General features: G+C 37.0%; 1 pseudogene; it reads right to left on the reverse strand.

Moving 5' to 3' along the window:
* Nucleotides 1-259: 259 nt before the first annotated feature.
* Nucleotides 260-523, reverse strand: LOC150019132 (non-histone chromosomal protein HMG-17 pseudogene; annotated as a pseudogene).
* Between the last annotated feature and the right edge of the window lie 18,383 nt (nt 524-18,906).

Here is an 18,906-nt window from a genome sequence, read left to right on the forward strand (position 1 = left end):
TTTGTCCAACCAGGAACCAAGATGAAGTCTCTCAAACTTAGAAGGAAAGGGTGTTTTTATTCCTACATCAGTCTAGCTCTGGAGACATTCTATTAGTACTATATGTCCTTCTCCCCTCAAACAACAATGTTCTGTGTGCTAACAACATAACTTACAAAAAAGTAAATCAAAATTTGGAATTTTTATAAAACTTGATAAAAAATAGCATTTCAAGCTGTACAGTCACCAAAAATACACAGTTATCAAAAATGCACACACTTCACTTGGAATCTCTTGCATCTTCAGCTTTCTGTGCCTGGTCTGCTTTGGCATCTCCATTTTTGCAGGGTTGTTCCCATCCTTGACAGCATTAGCTTTCCCCCTTTTCCCTTTGAGTACCATCATTCCATTCTTTGCAGGGGCCTTCTTAGGCTTGGGCTCTGGCTTTGGAGGAGCAGGTTTAACCAATAACCTGGTGGATCTTTGTGGTTCGTCCTTCACCTTTATCCCCTTTAGCATCACCTTCAGCCTTTCTCTTGGGCATGATGGTGACAGTGGCACGGTGTATGGGCTAGACGTGGAGATATAGTAGCTCATGAGCTTTGGTTGGTCCAGGGGGTCATTCTCACCTCCTTTTCTGACAGAGGTGTATTACAGGCTGGGGAAATATTGAGCAATAATAGCATTAAACAAAACCAGGCCTAATCTCAACTGTGTATTTCCTGACTAGTATAGAGAGTAAATGTTGTCCTTTCTGAGGCAAAGTGCCAGTGTATTTAAGCCACAACTTCGAGACCTAAGCTGTAAAATAAATAATTATAAAATGATATTTAGATTGAATATTAAAAGAAGCTCACGTGAAATACCTGAGAGGATATACCCATCTACTGAATGGCTCTTGAAATGAAAAATGTATTATATTCCAAAATATGAGGCTTTTTATTTCACAACAAATTATTATTAATTAGAGTTCCACTACTTTATAATGGGTAAATATTCTGGTATCAACTGAGCTGACATCCAGCACACCTGTGCTGGCCCTGGACAAAATAGTGAAAGAGAAGGTGGAAAAAGTAGATGTTTTGTTCTCCTGCCCCCAACACTGTAAGATCTTTATTTTCTACCAAGTTTCCCATCTCTCCTCAAGTGTCTGGGGTCTTTACTATGTCTCTGCAGGGCCTTCAGTCTTGGACTGTCTCTTTGATATTTCCAGCACACTTCTTTCAAACTTGACCCTTCATTCCATTTCCTCTTTCTTCCAAAATGAATAGCAGTTGAATTCTCTACCATTTCAGTAATATATCAATGATCCAGGAATATGTGCATTTTAAACAAGTACCTCTCTATTTGTGCTCTCCTTTGCAAGGAATCAAAGCCTTTGTTAACCCAGAAAAATAGTTTAATAGGAGAGACCATCTTGATTTCTGTCACATCAATTTTCTTTTTTTAATTGCAATTTCAATTTTTTAAATTACGTATAGGGCTCTTAATATTATTTTTAATGTCCATTTCTAAATTTTTAATTTAATTAATTTTTTTACATCACCATTTATTCCCCAGATACTATCTTCTATTTCAACCCACCCCATTCCCCTTCATAATCATCACACTGTTGCTTTTTAGTTCAGTTTATTCATTAGATTCTAAACCACTCATATTCAACATAGCACTGAAAGTACCAGCCACAGCAATCAGATAAGAAGAAGAAATAAAAGCCATCCAAATTGGAAAGGAAGAAGTACAATTACTATTATTTGCAGATCATAGGATACTGTATACAGAAAACCCTAAAGATTCAACCAAAAAACTGCTAGAATTGATAAATGAATTCAATAAAGTAACAGGATAAAAAATTAATATCCAGAAATCAGTTGTATTTTTATGTACTATCAGAAATAAACTATCAGAAAATGATATTAAGACAGCAATCTTATTCACAATTTCTTCAAGAAGAATAAAATACATAGGAACAAATTTAACCAAAATGTAAAAACCTGTACTTGAAAAATTATAAGACACTGAAGAAAAAAATTTAAGGTGATACAAATAAGTGGAAACATATATTGTGTTCATGGATATGAAGAATTAACATCATTAAAATGTCCATACCACCCAAAGCAATCTACAGATTCAATGAAAATTCTATCAAGATAACAATGGCATATTTAGCAGAACTAGAACAAATATTCCAAAAATTAATATGGAACCACAAAAGACTCTGTATAGGAATAGTGATCCTGAGAAAGAAGAACAAAATTGGAGGAATCTTTCTAGCTGATATCAAACTATACTACAATGCCATAGTAATGAAAACATGTGCTATTGGCATAACAGCAGACATATAGATCAACACAACAAAATAGAAAGCCCAAAAACCAACCTGTTGCTTTGTAATCAATTATTATTTGACAAGTGAGGCCAAAACATACAATTGGGCTAAAGACAGTTTAGACAATAAATGTTATTGGGAACACTGGATGGATACATGCAGAAAAATGAAATTAGACCATCTTCTTAATGCCACACATAAGAATAAACTAAAAATGAATTAAAAACTTAACTGTTAGACTTGAAACCATAACAATTCTAGAAGAAAACATAGGCAGTAAAATCTTGGACATTGCTCATAGCAATTTTTTAAATTGTTTTTCTATTGCTCCCCCCCACCCAGCCCACCCCTTCTCCCACAGTCATTCCCCACCCCATTGTCCACATCCTCGCCAGCACTTTTTGTTTGTTGATTTGTTGAAGATGGCCATTCTGATTGGTGTAAAATGGAATCTCATTGTGATTTTTTTGCATCTCTCTGATGGCTAGTGATGTTGAGCATTCTTTCATGAGTCTATGGACCCTCTGTGTATCCTCCTTGGAGAAGTGTTTGTTCAGGTCTTTTGCCCATTTTTTAATTGGGCTGTCTGTCTTCTTTGTGTTGAGATATGTAAGTTCTTTTTATATTTTGGAGATCAATACCTTGTCTGAGGTATCATTGGCAAATATGTTTTCCCATATGGCTGTTTCCCTTTTCAGATTGCTGATGTTTTCTTTGGCTGAGCAGAAACTCTTTAGTTTGATGTAGTCCCATTTGTTTATTTTTTCCTTTATGTCCCTTGCATTAGGAGATGTATCAGTGAAAATATTGCTAAATAGGATATCTGAAATTTTCCTGCCTATATTTTCCTCTAGGACTTTTATGGTGTCATGGCTTACATTTAAGTCTTTTATCCATCTTGAGTTTATTCTGGTGTGTGGTGTAAGTTGGTGGTCTAGTTTCATTTTTTTTTAGCATGTCCCTGTCCAGTTCTCCCAGCACCACTTGTTGAAGAGGCTCTTCTCACTCCATTTTATGCTCCTTCCCCCTTTGTCAAATATTAGTTGACCATATAGACCTGGGTTTATTTCTGGACTCTATTTTGTTCCATTGATCTATATGCCTGTTCTTATGCCAGTACAAGACTGTCTTGATCACAGTGGCTTTGTAGTATAGTCTGATGTCAGGTTTTGTGATTCCTCCTGCTGTGTTCTTCTGTCTCAAGATTGTTTGGCTATTTGGAGTCTTTTTTGGTTCCATGTAAATTTTTGAAGTATTTGTTCTTGGTCTGTGAAAAATGTCACTGATATTTTAATGGGGATTGTGTTTAATCTGTAAATTGCTTTGGGTAGTATGGACATTTTGATGATGTTGATTTTTCCCATCCATGAACATGGTATTTGCTTCCATTTATTTTTATCTTCCTTAATTTCTTTCTTCAGTGTTAGGTAGTTTTCTGAGTATAGGTCTTTTTTCTCTTTGGTTAAGTTTATTCCTAGGTACTTTATTTTTCTTGTTGCTATAGTAAATGGAATTTTTTAAGAGTTTCTATCTCTGATATTTTATTGTTGGTGTACAGAAATGCCTTCGATTTGTGAATATTTATTTGTACCCTGCTATTTTGCCAAGTTCACTTATTATGTCGAGTAGCTTTTTTAGTGGGGTCTATAGGGTTTTCTATGTACACTCTCATGTCATCTGCAAATAATGACAGTTTCACTTCCTCTTTTCCAATTTGGATGCCTTTTATTTCTTTTTGTTTTCTGATTGCTGTGGCTAGAACTTCCAACACTATGTTGAATAGGAGTGGAGAGAGTGAACATCCTTGTCTTGTTCCTGATCTCAGGGGGAATGCTTTCAATTTTAGTCCATTGAGTATGATGTTGGCCTCAGGCTTCTCATATATAGCCTTAATTATGTAAAGGTATGCTCCCTCTAGTCCCATTTTTCTGAGTGTTTTCATCATAAATGGGTGTTGTACTTTATCAAATGCTTTTTCTGCTTCTATTGACATGATCATGTGACTTTTGTCTTTCATTTTGTTTAGGTGGTGTATTATATTTATTGATGTGTGAATATTAAACCATCCTTGCATCCCTGGGATGAATCCCACTTGATTGTGGTGTATGTTCTTTTTAATGTGTTGCTGGATCCTGTTTGCGAATATTTTGTTGAGGATTTTAGCATATATGTTCATCAGCGATATTGGCCTGTAGTTTTTTTTCTTTGTTATATCTTGACCTGGTTTTGGAATTAGGGTAATATTGGCTTCATAGAAAAAGTTTGGGAGTTTCCCCTCTTTTGGGATTTTTTGGAATAGTTTGAGAAGGATAGGCAATAGTTCTTCCCTAAGTGTTTTGAAAAATTCACCTGTGAAGCCATCTGGTCCAGGGCTTTTGTGTGCCAGGAGTTTTTTAATTACTGTTTTAATTTCAGTCTTTGTTATCAATCTGTTTGGGCTTTCTGCTTCTTCTTGATTCAGTTTTGGAAGATTATATGTTTCTAGAAATTTGTCCATTTCCTCTAGGTTGTCAAGTTTCTTGCCATACAATTGTTTGTAGTAATTTCTTACAATCCTTTGTAATTCTGTGATATTGGTTGTGATTTCTCCTCTTTCATTTCTAATTTTTTTTATTTGGGTCCTCTCTCTTTTTTTTCTTGATGAGGCTGGCTAAAGGCTTGTTGATTTTTTAGTTATCTTTTCAAAGCACCAGCTTCTACTTTTGTTGATCTTTTGAATTGTTTGTTTAATCTCTATGTCTTTTAATTTTGCTCTGACCTTGATGATTTCCTCCCTTGTACTTATTGTGGGTTTTGTTTGTTGTTGTTCTCCTGTTTCTTGTTGCTGTAGGGTGAGATTTTTTATTTGTGATTCTTCTATCCTTTTCAGATAGGCCTGTATTGCTATGAACTTTCCTCTCAGAACTACTTTTGCCGTGTCCCATAGGTTTTGGGCTGTTGTGTGTTCATCATTATTAGTTTCCAGAAACTTCTTGATTTCTTCTTTGATGTCATTGTTAACCCATTTATTATTTAATAGCATGTTATTCATTCTCCATTAGTTTGAATGTCTTTGAATGTTTTCCTTGATGTTGATTTTTAGTTTTAAGGCATTGTGGTCTGAGAAGATGTTTGATATAATTTCAATTTTCTTGAATTTGTGGAGACTTGTTTTGTGTCCTACCATGTGGTCTATCTTTGAAAATGTCCCATGTACATTTGAAAAGAATGTATATTTTGCTTCTTTGGGGTAAAATGTTCTATATATATCAGTTAAGTCCATTTGATCTAGTGTGTTGTTCAATGCCTGAATATCCTTGGTGGTTCTTTGCTTCAAAGATCTATCCATTGTTGATAATGGGGTGTTAAATTCACCTACTATGAGTGTGTTGCTGTTGATATATTTTTTGTAGTCTTCTAATATTTTTTAAAAATATTTGAGTACTCCTATATTGGATGCATATATGTTTACCAGGGTTACATTTTCTTGGTGGATTGTTCCCTTAAGCATTATGAAATGTTCCTTCATTGTCTCATTTTAAGGCTTTTGCTATGAAATCTGTTTTGTCTGATATAAATATTGCTACCCCAGCCTTTTTTTCATGTCCATTTGCTTTGAATACTTTTTCCTGTCCCTTCACTTTCAGTCTGTGTATATCTTTTGTTTCGAGGTGTGTCTCTTGTAGACAGCATATATGTGGGTCATGTTTTCATACCCATTCCACTACCCTATGTCTTTTGATTGGAGCATTTAATCCATTTACCTTTAAGGTTAATATTGACAAGTATTTATTCATTTTCCTTTGTACCTGTGTTCCTCTCCCTCTCTCTTTTTCTTCTTTTTCATACAGCATTCCCTTTAGCATCTCTTGCAATGCTGGTTTGGTGGAGATGTATTCTTTTAGTGTTTCTTTGTCTGGGAAACTCCTTATTTCACTTTCCATTTTGAAAGAGAGCCTTGCTGGGTAGAGTAGTCTTTGTTGTAGGCCTTTGTTTCTCATTGCTTGAAATATTTTTTGCTATTCCCTTCTGGCTTGTAGTGTTTCTGTTGAGAAATCAGTTGAATGCCTTATCGGAGCTCCCTTGTATGTTATTTGCTGTTTGTCTCTTGCTGCTTTTAGGATTCTCTCTTTCTCTTTGACTGTTGCCATTTTAACTATGATGTGTCTTGGAGTTGGCCTTTTTTTCTGGTTCATCTTCATTGAGATCCTCTGTGCTTCCTGAAATTGCATGACTTTTTCTCTCTTCAAGTTAGGAAAATTTTCTGTCATCATTTTTTAAATCAGATTTTCTATCCTATGTTCCTCTTCTTCACCTTCTTGTATCCCCATGATATGAATATTTTTTCATTTTATGGTTTCCAGCGTTCCCGTAACCCTCTTTATTCTTTTTCAGTCTTTTTTTTTCAGTTTGTTGTATTGTTTAGGCACTTTTTTCTATGTTATCCTCTAACTCACTGATCCAATCCTCTGCTTCGTTTAGCCCACTTTTGATGGATTCTGCTGTGTTCTTCAATTCAGAAATTGTATTCTTCATTTTTTCCTGGTTCTTATTGATAGTTTTTATGTCCTTTTTTATGCTGGTGTAGTTCTCCATAAGTTCTTTGTAGCTCCCTTGGAGTCTTTTTAGTTTCCATGTAGTTCTTTATAATTCCTCTGGAGTTCGTTGTAGTTTTCTCTGAGTTTGTCAAGTTCATTGAGCTTTCTTATAACCATTTTTTTGAATTCCATGTCTGATAGTTTGCTGATCTCTGTTTCATCTAGCTCTCTTTCTGGGGATTCCTCTTTTCCTTTCATTGGGAGGTTGTTTCTGTGTCTCCCCATGTTGGATGCTTCTTGTTTGTTTTTGTTTTTTAGATTTGTCTGCTTTTCTTTTCCACCTTTGTAGTATGAGATTCTGTATAGGAGACCTGGAGGACTCAGTGGTGCAATCTCTTTGATCTCCTGAGCTTGATTCTCTTTGGATGCCCTTTATACCATTTGTTTAAGCTATCTGGTTGTATGTCAGTTACTCTTTGGTGGATCCTTCCCACTGGCTAGTTGATTGAGAGTCACTCTGCCCACTTTTTCTTGAATTGTTTTGTGGATATGTCACTCCACCCCAAGTTTGTACTCCAAGTCCTTTCGCGATGGGAGCAAGCAGACAGCACTACTACCTAATCCACCACCATCTTCCATGCAATATTTTTTATGATATATCTTCTTAGGTAAGGGAAACAAAAGAAAAAATAAACAAATGAATTTACATCAAACAAAAAAGGTTTTGCACAGCAAAGGAGACCATCAACATAATAAAGAGAAAACCCACTGAATAGCATAATATATTTGCTGATACATCTGATAAAGGGTTAATACCCACAATTTATGAAGAACTTATAAAACTCAACACTAACATAACAAATAATGCAATTAAAAAATAGGCAAAGGACCTGAATAAACACTTCTCCAAAGAGTACATACAGGTGACTGACAGAGATGAAAACATGCTGAATATCACTAGTCATCAGAGAAATTCAAATTAAAACCACAATAAGATATCACCTCGTACGTGTCAGAATGGCTATCATCAATAAGTGTTGGAAGGATGTGGAGAAAGGGGAACCCTTTTGCATTGTTAGTGGGAATGCACATTGTTGGAGCTACTGTGGAAAGCAATATGGAGTTACCTCAAAAAATTTCCTTTTGCACTGTTGGTGGGAATATAGATTGGTGCAGCCACTGTAGAAAACAGTATATGGCATTAATAATAATGGATCTGCCTTCTGATCCAGTGATCTTACTTTTGGGTATATATCGAAGAAACTGGAAACATTAATTTGGAAGAATATAAGCACCCCTATGTTCATTGCAGTGTTATTTATTATTGCCAAGATATGGAAGTAGCCCAAGTGTCCATCAGTAGATGAGTGGATAAAACAACTCTGGGGCATTACACAATAGAACATTACTCAGCCATAAAAAAGAAAGAAATCTTATACTCTAAAATAGCATGGATGGGCTTCTGGCCAAGATGGAGGCTTAGACTGTCACGCTCGGTCTCCCTCTACAAGTAGAAAGGAATACAACTACCTCAAAACAAAAGATAACTAGATATTCCAGAAAAGAAAACTACACAGAAGCCCAACATACGAAATTATAAACCAGTGGCGCTAGTCGGGCAGGTAAGAAGAGTGAAAGTGGGCGGTGCTATTTGTGGTAGCATCAGGGACAGCGGCAGGGAGAGCAATCCCGGCTGCAGTCGACCCACAGCAGCTCCCGATGCCAATGCTGGGAAAAGCAGCCGCTGCATTGCCTCGGACGGTGAGGCCCAGAACGCAGGAGGACAAATCTGGGTCTCCTAGCAGAGAATAAAGGCAGGAATCCATTTTGGACCCCCGCCTCCACACAAAGCGCCACAGCGCCGCGAAATAGGTTGCGAATCGCCATCGGTTGCTAAGTAGTGATGACAAAGTGCCACAGCGCAGTGAAATAGGTTGCGGATCGCTGCCAATTGCTGGGTTGTGACGAGTACACAGGCACTGTCCCCTATAGCCGGCCCGAGAAAGCAAAACGCAAATCTGTCAAAATGAGACAGACAACTATAGAAATCCCGGTGGTGCAGCTCACCAGGCAACAGATGAATAATCTGATAGATGAAAAAATAAGAAACCTGTCAGAGACTCAGTTCAGAGCCATTGTTATAAGGTGGCTTACAGAATTAACAAAAGATTTGAAAAAAGACGAGAAAGGATTGAAAATCACTCATACTGAAAAACGCAAAAACACATACGAGACAAATAGTGAGGAAATAAAATCCAGAGTTCAAATCAACAAACCGGAACATAGAGAAGGAACAAATAGTCAACCAGTGTGGAGAGAGGAAACAGGAAGCAAGGAAAATGAGAAGAAGATCAGAAACCTCTGGGACAGCTATAAGAGATTGAACATAAGAATTAAAGGATTGCCAGAGGGTGAAGAAAAAGAACTAGAAATTGAAAAATTAAGTGAAAATATAATACAGCAGTACTTTCCAAACTTGGGGAAGGAAATAGACTCACAGGTCCAGGAAGCACAGAGAGTTCCAGAAAAACTGGACCCAGGGAGAACCACTCCAACACACATTATAATCAAATTGCCAAAAGTTAAAGATAAAGAGAGAATCTTAAAAGCAGCAAGAGAGAAGAAAAAAATCATGTACAAAGGGGTACCAATTAGACTATCAGCTGACTTCTCAAGGGAGACCCTGCAGGCAAGAAGGGACTGGCAAGAAATATTCAAAGGAATGAAAATCCAAGACCTACAACCGCGAATACTCTATTCAGTGAAATTGTCATTCAGAATAGAAGGGCAGAGAAAGTGCTTCCAGGACAAAATAAAACTGAAGGAGTTCATTAGATCCAAACCACTATTATATGAGATGTTAAAGGGACTGGTTTAGAAAAAGGAGGATCAAAACTATGAACACTAAAATGAAAACTGCAACACAAGAACCAACCACAGAAGCTAGGGAATTGAAACAAAGGCAAACTAAATAGGCAATGAGAGTGGAAAAAGAACTATAGGTATGGGGAACATATTGGGGGAAGGTCATTCGGGAGGGGTAAGGGGGTAAGGGATGGAGATGGTACAGGAACTAAGAAGCATAGTAGAAGGGAATGGAGTAGACAGAAAGGTTGAGAAGAACTATATGTACAACCAATGGACATGGACTAAAAGGGGGGGACAACTGGAGGGAGGGGGACCACTGGGTGGAGGGGAGCAGAGGGAAGGAAAATTGGGACAACTGTAACAGTATAATCAATAAAACATATTAAAAAATAAATAAAATAAAATAGCATGGATGGACCTGGAGGACATTATGCTAAGTGAAATAAGCCAGAGAAAGACAAATAATATCATCTCACTCATATGTGGAATCTAATGAACAAACTAAACTAATAAACATAATAGAGACTCATAAATGGAGAGCAGGATGTCAGCTATTGGGGGGTGAAGTTAGGGGGAGGAGGGATCAAGCAAAAAGAGAAAAAGACTCATGGACATGAACAACAATATGGTGAGTGCAGTGGGAATAAGGGTATAAAGGGGTTAAATGGCAATGAAAAAATACAACAAAATTTTTTTTTAAAGAACTTAAAAAATTATACATGGATTTTCAACTGCACCAGGATTGGCATCCCTAACCTCTAGTTATTCAATGGTTAACTGTATTCTTAACACTCTAAAAGTGCCTCTTTTTAAACAGTAATTTATTTGCTAAACAGAGCTCATTTTTAATGTATTTTAAAAATAATTTCCTTCTAGGAACTAGAATAAGCTCATTCCAATCATCCATTGCACTTAAAAGCCATGATAATGAATTTAGAATAAAATATCTGAACTTATTTTTATAAGTTCAGATATTGCCCCAAACCTCTGTGTTAAAATGTGTTCTACATAGAACATATATAAATGACTCATGGACATGGACAACGGGGAGGGATATGATTGTGGGAGAGGGGGTGGGTTGGGTGGGGGAGAGAAATTGGGAGAAAAGGGGACAACTATAATTGAAAAACCAAAAAAAAAATAAATAAAAAAAAATAAAAATAAAATGTGTTCTACATAAAACAATGTTATTATGGAAACAAATGTTACATTGGAATAAAACACAAATTTGAGAATAAGATGCATCTATGGTATAATTTCAGGGCTTTTGTTTTTACAGAAGAGGACAAAATCTGTTTATCTTAAGCCAAAGTGGAATTGATTAGATGATGTTGGGGAGCTCATACAATCAGCAGAAAGTCTCAGGAGCTAAGTGACTAGAAACCAAGGGCAGCTGGGTGGCTGGAACCATGGCCATGGCCACAGTCCAGCACAAGCAGGGTCGGTTCCTCCTGGATGCCATTGCTGTCCCAACACTGCCATTACACCCTGGGCCCCCACCAGAACTATGCCAGTGACCCTGCGCCTATGATTTGGTGCTTCTGTGCTCTAATCACTGACTTTAGTGGTGATTGTGGGGCTGAGTGGGGGTGGGGGGGGGGAAGAAGGGTATAAGAGGACTAAATGGTAATGGAAAAAATATATAATAACAAATTTTAAAAGAACTAAATAAAACTAATTGGTTGAACTCAGGCCACATGCTTCTTGTACTTTATGGCCAGGAGGCTGAGAAAGGAGACATTTGCCTCTTCCAGTTTTAGTAGTCGGAACTGGAACTATTTTCACCAACCCCTACTGGGAATTCCCCAAACATACAAATGGGTCATCTTAATGCCAAGTATCTAAAAATACACCAAACTTAAATCTAATTCAAGCCAAAAACTCAACACACTTGAAGGTAACATTCCCATGAAAGTGCAGCCAAAATTGGGCTTGTTTTAATAATCAAGCCAGGTTTCAACTTCTTTCACTACATGGAAGTGAATCTGAATGTTTTCACCCTGTGTTCCTTGGGACATCTGGTTGTTTTACCAAGTGAGGCAGTTCTATAACATAAGGGCCCATGAGAAATGGGGCCCATAGGGAAGGAGTAGGCAGGCTGCCTTAAAGGGTAAGATCAAATTTTTGCATTAAAATTTTTTCCTCCAGAAAATTATGCAAAATATCAAGTGTTGTTATACAAGGTGAAGTAAAGATTTGTATTGAACAGTATACACAGCACAATTCCTTTATGATAATAGGACCTTTTAATTACATCAATAGAGAAGCATTCTGGAGCTTATATAGTTGGATACAAGATTTTAATAAAACAATGAAATTCAGTGAGAATCTTTATGATGGAGTTTTTCTCATGAGATTAAATTTTAAAAAAATATCACACACATTTATTATATAGTTCAATTTATTCTATATGGTACACATTAATTTATAATATTTAAAATATAATTATCTGTAATATATGACAATTATATATTAAACATAATGTGGGATGTATGACTATAGATAATATACATAAAATATACATAACACAGTATAGCATATAGTTTGTCTTATTTCTCCTTTTAAAAATTTCTCTCTATAGCTCTTATTTGTTTGACCATTTTGAAGTTCAAAATTTAAGTCTAATAGAATAAGTATTATTACTTGTTAAACAGCTGATTAGAGAGTTACAGTAATACTTGTAATAATTTATTTGGAGTCTTTTTTTGTAATTGGCTTCTCTGTTTTTGCTGTGTAATGGGGAAATGAAAAGTTGGCTGGATATCATTTTAAATTACTATTCATTCTCATTTCCCCATTTTATTTTTATAAAACTCCTTCATTGGCTAATTCAAGACATTAGATACATTTTAATTAAATAATCATTGAGTGGTCAGTGTGAGAACCATAGGAAGGGAAGAGGAGAGTTGAAGTTTTCAACATAGATACAGAAGAATGCGTAGGAAAATGAATGGGCTAATGAAACAGAAAAGCCTCTCAGTAAAGTGTCTGATAAAGCCAGGAGTCCAAGAAGGAAACTTTGCTTCCCATGCTTTTCCCTAACCATCCAGCTGAGTTACAGGGAGGCCACTCTCACCTGTGCACACTCCTTTGATAGTGAAAATGACTACTATAGGTTTTGGAATAAACATGCACATAGTATTACTTTTTCATAAAAATGGCATCATTCTTTATTCTGACAGTGGAGATGGTCTCTACCTACCTACATGTATTGGGAAGGAATTTGAAGACCACTTTATACCAGAGCTCCTTTCTAACTGACACCATACACTACACAGAACTTGGGAAACCCTATGCAATGGGGAATCTAGTCTTCCCAGGTTTGGGTTCCCCTCATGCATTAGTCATAGGAGAAGGCACTATTATGCAATGCTTATAACTAAGAGCTATGCAGTCAGAGAAATATGTGTGAAAAATCATAGCCACACAATGTACTAGATATGTGCCCATGGCAAATTAGCTAACCTCTCTAAACTCCTGTGTACTCATCCACAGCATGGGAAAAATATGGTACTGTTGGAAAGACTGCATGAGTAAAAACCTCTTAGAATGCTACCTGACATGCAGTAATTATTATAATCCGAATACAGTTGTTAATTCTTATATGCTATCTAGTTTTATAAAAACTTTCACATATTTTTTCTCATTAGATCCTCTATATGACCTATGTTGTAGACATTTTTGGTATTGCTATTTTATACATTTTTAAAACTCCTTCAAGCTAATAGATATTGAAATAATTGATTAAAGTCCCTCAGACTAGTAATTGGCACGAGTGAAGTTTCAACTTAGGTATTCCTATTATAGAACACTTTCCTGGGCTGTTGTCAACCAATAGTTTTTGTCTCCTGCTTCATGAGAATTACTTTTTTCATTTAACTCACCCTTTAAATGTAAATGGACTAAATATGCTCCTATTTTCTGTGGTATAGTAGGTTAATGTCACTATTTTTTGATGTCTCAGTTATGATTTTACATTTCATGTGGGTGTACACTGAGACTTCTGATTTAAAATAGAACTTTAGATGTTATTGTAATTTAATAATGGCGACTCTGAAGACATGGTCATTTCTTTTTTAAAATGCTAAACTGATGTATAATTGAAGCACAATAAACTGCATATGTATCAAGTGTAAATTTTAATGAATTTTGACATATACATACACTTGTGAATCCATCAGCACAGCCAGATAAGAAACTCCCAAAAGCTTTATGGTGCCTTGTTAACCCTTTCCTTTCTACTTCTCTCATCTCTTCCTCATCTTCAGGCAACTGCTGATCCACTTTATATCACTATAGATAAGTTTGTAATTTCTGGAATTTTATATAAGTGAATCATACAGTATTACTTCTTTTTGCCTTGTTTCTTTACTTAGCATAATTACTTTGAGATTGATCCATATCATCATGTGTGCCAATGTCCATCCCTTCTGACTGTTGTACAGGACATCACTGTTGGAATAGACCACAATTGTCTGCCCATCCATCTACTGCTGGGCACTTGAAATGTTTCTAGTTTTAACTATTACAAAGATAGCTATTGATATTATGAACATTGGTATACCAGTCTTTGTGTGGTTATATGATTATGTTTCTCTACTTAGGAGTCAAATGGTTCCTAGGTTGTGTGGTTAGGTAGGTGTATGTTTAACTATGTAAGAAATTGTTGAACTGTCTTCCAAAGTGTTTTTTACTATTTTATATTCCTACCTGCAGTGTATGACAGTTTCAGTTTCTCCACATTTTTGACAACACTTTGTAGATCAGTCTTTTTAATTTTAGCCACTCTAGTGGGTGGTGGCAGTATCTCCTCATGGTTTTAATTTGCATTTCTCCGGTGACTAATGAGTATCTTTTCATGTAACTAAATCTGTATAGCTTCTTTTTCAAGTTGGTCATTTATCTTCTTGTTATTGAATTTTCTAAGAATGTTTTCTATACTTCAGATACACATCTTTTATTGGATATGTTTTGCACATATTTTCCTTCCAGTCTATGGCATGCTTTTCATATTCATGACAGTAACGTATAGGAATTTTGCCCCGAGTTTTCCACTCTCAGTACACCCCCTCTTCTGTCTTGAATCTCGCTGCCAACTGCTTGTCTAGACATCACTTGTTGCTGAGCTCTTTGTATACTACCTCTGCTTCTCAGACCAAACCCTCCTTTAGTCCTTGCACAGTGGGCATTCTTCTGACTCTGAGGTCACTTTCCTTGGTGTCATGTGTCCATCTGTCAGGACAGGGGCTATACCTGACTGGGTGCTGAGATAAGTGGTGCATTCTTGGAGCTTTGCCTCACACAATCATAGACTTCTGTGGAGTAACTGCATTTGTTACAACCCTCAGTACATTCAAACAAAATATAGCCATCTAAGAACAAAACCATATACTGACAAGTTTATGATGTTGATGATGAACCTAGTCATTCATACCTATTTATCAAGACCTTCTCTGTAGATATTTTTTATATTCAACATTATTTTGTATTTGTTTCAGTGGTCAAGAAAAAGGCTTTAAACACCTTACTAAAGATTTCTGAAGACTGACACTGCATGCTAGTTCTGCAACATGGACAGAAGCAGGATAAGCGTGGTTGTGAAAGGCATCAATAATACTTTCCATGGTGAATGACAATACTGCCACTCAGCATATGCTGTTTCCCTCCACTCTGGGTTTTTTTTCTCCTCTAATGAGAATACATTTGAGTTTCCTCCTATGACATATACCTTTTAATACTCTGTTTTCCTTCTGAGTTCACATGATTATTAAAGGGAAATTATTTATAATGGTTAAAGAATATCAATCTGATGATTGTTTTGTGTCATGTTTTCAGGTTATAGACAATGATTATAGACAATGGTGCCTCAAATGGTGAGAATAGACCTCAATTTTGGGTCAGTGCAATTGCAACTGCAACTGCACGTTCAATAAGTACTGAGGCCCACGCATTCCTCACATTCAAGAATTTCTCAGAATTTACTTCCCAGCTTGTCCCTCAACTCCTGTCCTTCTGAGTGTTAGTTCTAAATGCAGCAGTTGCCGCCACAGGAGAGATCCCTGGTTCATTTTCATAGTGGTGGCAAAATCTCAAAAGAATAACTGAGAAATATCCATTCTCTCTTTGGTGTCCCTCCAGCCTGTCCTGGCAGTCACTACTCTTGGGAGGCCCTGTTGGGTCCTGGAGAGGAAGTTCCTCCTTGTTTTCCAGATGGCCGCTTGCTGGGAACAGTCATTGTGTCCCTTCCTTGAGTCATGAGCTGACATGCTCACATTGGCTTTCCTTTTTTGTGCACAGTTAAATAGTCAATTGTTCCTTGCCATCTGCACTACACTCACTAGAAAATCATGTAACAGACAAAATTTCTATTTCTAGTTTCTTATTTAAAAAACAATAACATGTAAGAACCATTACTATCAAGTGTAGTTTCTTTTTGAAAACAAAAGCTATTCTTTCTACTTTCTACCCTTCTCCATAGATGTCCACTACATGGATGAATCAAGGTGAACTCTGTCTTATTTCATCTTATAAAAATTGGCTGGTTTTTGTTACAACCAAGCTGTGTATTTTATGGTGAATTTCAGGTTCTAGTACAGGTCTTTTTAAAAAATGAGAAACTGAATAGAGAGAAACTTAAAGGAAAATCTGATGTTTAACTTCCTAAAGGAAGAAAGCTTTAACCTAAGAGGGTGTGAATCAAAGGGAAGGCTGGTAATAAAACGAAGAGTATGCAGGAAGGAGTCTTGGAAGGTTTTGAAGGTAAGTTTCAATTAGAAGATAAAAGGAAAAGGAACCAATTGCCAAAACAAGGTTGTGTGATGATATTTGCAGCTGGAAACATGATTAGAATGCAGAGGTGGTAATAAAACACGAGTAGGGAAGGGAAACTTTAAAGAACTAAATGAATAAAGGAATAAGGTAAAATATTCTAAATCATGTTTAACGAGCCTGAGATAGAGCAAGCCAAAAAGCAGAACTGAAATGTGCTGAGAAAAAAATAAAGGAAAATTTAAATACACTTTTTCACTATAATGAGGTGGGGGATGGAAAGCGATCCATCTTAACAAGGGGCCCTGGTGAAGGGAAATGAAGGCACAATATCCTGTAGGTGGGAGGTGGAAAGAAGTAGTAGGGGGAGGGGCTCCCTCTCTTGGCCTCTCCTGCCCCCCCACCTTGTCATAGCTACTTTTCTAGATTGATTATATACACCATCCCTGCATCCCAATTCATGTCATTGTGCAGTGAGCTGTAGATGGCAGACTGGTGTGCAGATTACCCACCTGCCAGGCCATTGATTGATGACCTTCTTAAGTGGTACTAAATCATCCACTGCAGCATATGCCACTTCATTTTTAAGATGACTGTTTTGTTTCACCAGCCAGATTATAAGCACTGTGAGGACAATGACTGCAGTCCTTTCATCTTTGCTTTCCTCATGGCACCCAACAAATTGCTAGAAAAATAAAAAGCAGCCAGGACATACATGCAGGGTGGAGACCTCTGTCCCATAGCTGTTGGGGTATCTAGAAGGCTTTCAAAAATGGTCACCCAAATGTGGGCACATATTCAGTTAATCTGCAGCAAATATGCAACCCTCAGACTAATCCTGATGGTCTCAGCATCCAGGGGCGAAGAGCATCAAGCACATTGAGCTCCCAGTTTCACACCGAATCAACACTTGAGTTGCTGTTGTTTTTCTTGGCGGCAGAAGGACTGAGGGTCTGCCTTGTGTACTTCCTTCTAATTGTGTACAGTCAGTTGTGCCTCACTATTAATGGGTTGACAATGCAGAGAAACTGACAGGGAAGGTGCGAGCGATTGCTTAGCAGGGCACACTGGGGCTGAGGATGCACCTCATATCTCTGCACCTGGACTCCTTGCAGATGGGTTTAACCGCACTCAACATTTTGTACTCAACAAAGATTCTTCACTTAGAAATTTAGTACATGTGTGTCTAAAAGAGCCAGATATGTATCTAATTAAACTATATAGAAACCTGTGGTTGATACATATTAGTGTTCAGATGTATGTGATTCTTTTTTAACTTTATATTTTTTATTTAAAAAATTTTTAAGTATATTTTATTGATTATGTTGTTATAGTAGTTCCAATTTTTTCCCCCTTTGTTCCCCTCTGCCCAATACCCCCCTTCCCTCCAGCAATCCACCACCCTTCGTTCTTGTCCATGGGTCATGCATATAAGTTCTTTGGCTTCACCTTTTCCTATATTGTCCTTAACTTCCCCCTCTCTATTTTGTACCAACTGATTATACTTCTTAATCCCGGCACCATTTCCCCATTTATCCCCCTCCCCCCTCCCAGCTGATAACCCTCCAAATGATCCCCATACCTATGATTCTGTTCCTACTCTGGTTCGCTTAGTTGGATTTTGTTTTTCAGTTGCTGATAATTGTGAGTTTGTTATGATTCTAGTGTTCATAGTTTTGATCTTCTTTTTCTTAAGTAAGTCCCTTTGACATTTCATATAATAATGGCTTGGTGATGATGAACTCCTTTAGCTTTACCTTGTCTGAAAAGCACTTCATCTGCCCTTCCATTCTAAATGATAACTTTGCTGGATAGAGTAATCTTGGTTCTGGGTCCTTGCTTTTCATCACATTGAATACTGCTTGCCAGTCCCTCCTTGCCCGCAAAGTGTCTTTTGAGAAATCAGCTGATAGTCTTATAGGCACCCCCTTGTAGGTAACTCTCTGCTTTTCTCTTGCTGCTTTTAAGATTATCTCTTTATCTTGAATCTTTGGCATCTTAATTATGATGTGTCTTAGTGTGGTTCTCTTTGGGTCTAGCTTGTTTGGGACTCTGTGCTTCCTGGACTTTTACGTCTATTTCCTTTGCCGATTTGGTAAGTTTTTCTTCATTACTTTTTCATATAAGTTTTCAATTTTTTGCCCTTCCTCTGGCACCCTTATGACTGGGATGTTGGCACATTTAAAGTTGCCCCAGATGTTCCTAAGCCTCTCCTCACTTTTTTCAATTCTTGTTTTCTCATTTTGTACTGGTCGACTGTTTATTTCTTCCTTATGTTCCAAATCATTGATTTGAACCCTGGTTTCCTTCCCTCCACCACTGGTTTTGTGTGGATTTTCCTTCATTTCATTTAGCATAGCTTTCACTTTTCCCCTTATGCGTTTGCCATACTTAAGCATATGTGTCAAGTCTGTGAGGATCTTTATCACCAGTGTTTTGAACTCT

Source organism: Furipterus horrens, unplaced genomic scaffold, assembly GCF_987537825.1.
Source record: "Furipterus horrens unplaced genomic scaffold, mFurHor1.1.pri manual_scaffold_2, whole genome shotgun sequence".
In the NCBI taxonomy this organism is placed as follows: Eukaryota; Metazoa; Chordata; class Mammalia; order Chiroptera; family Furipteridae; genus Furipterus; species Furipterus horrens.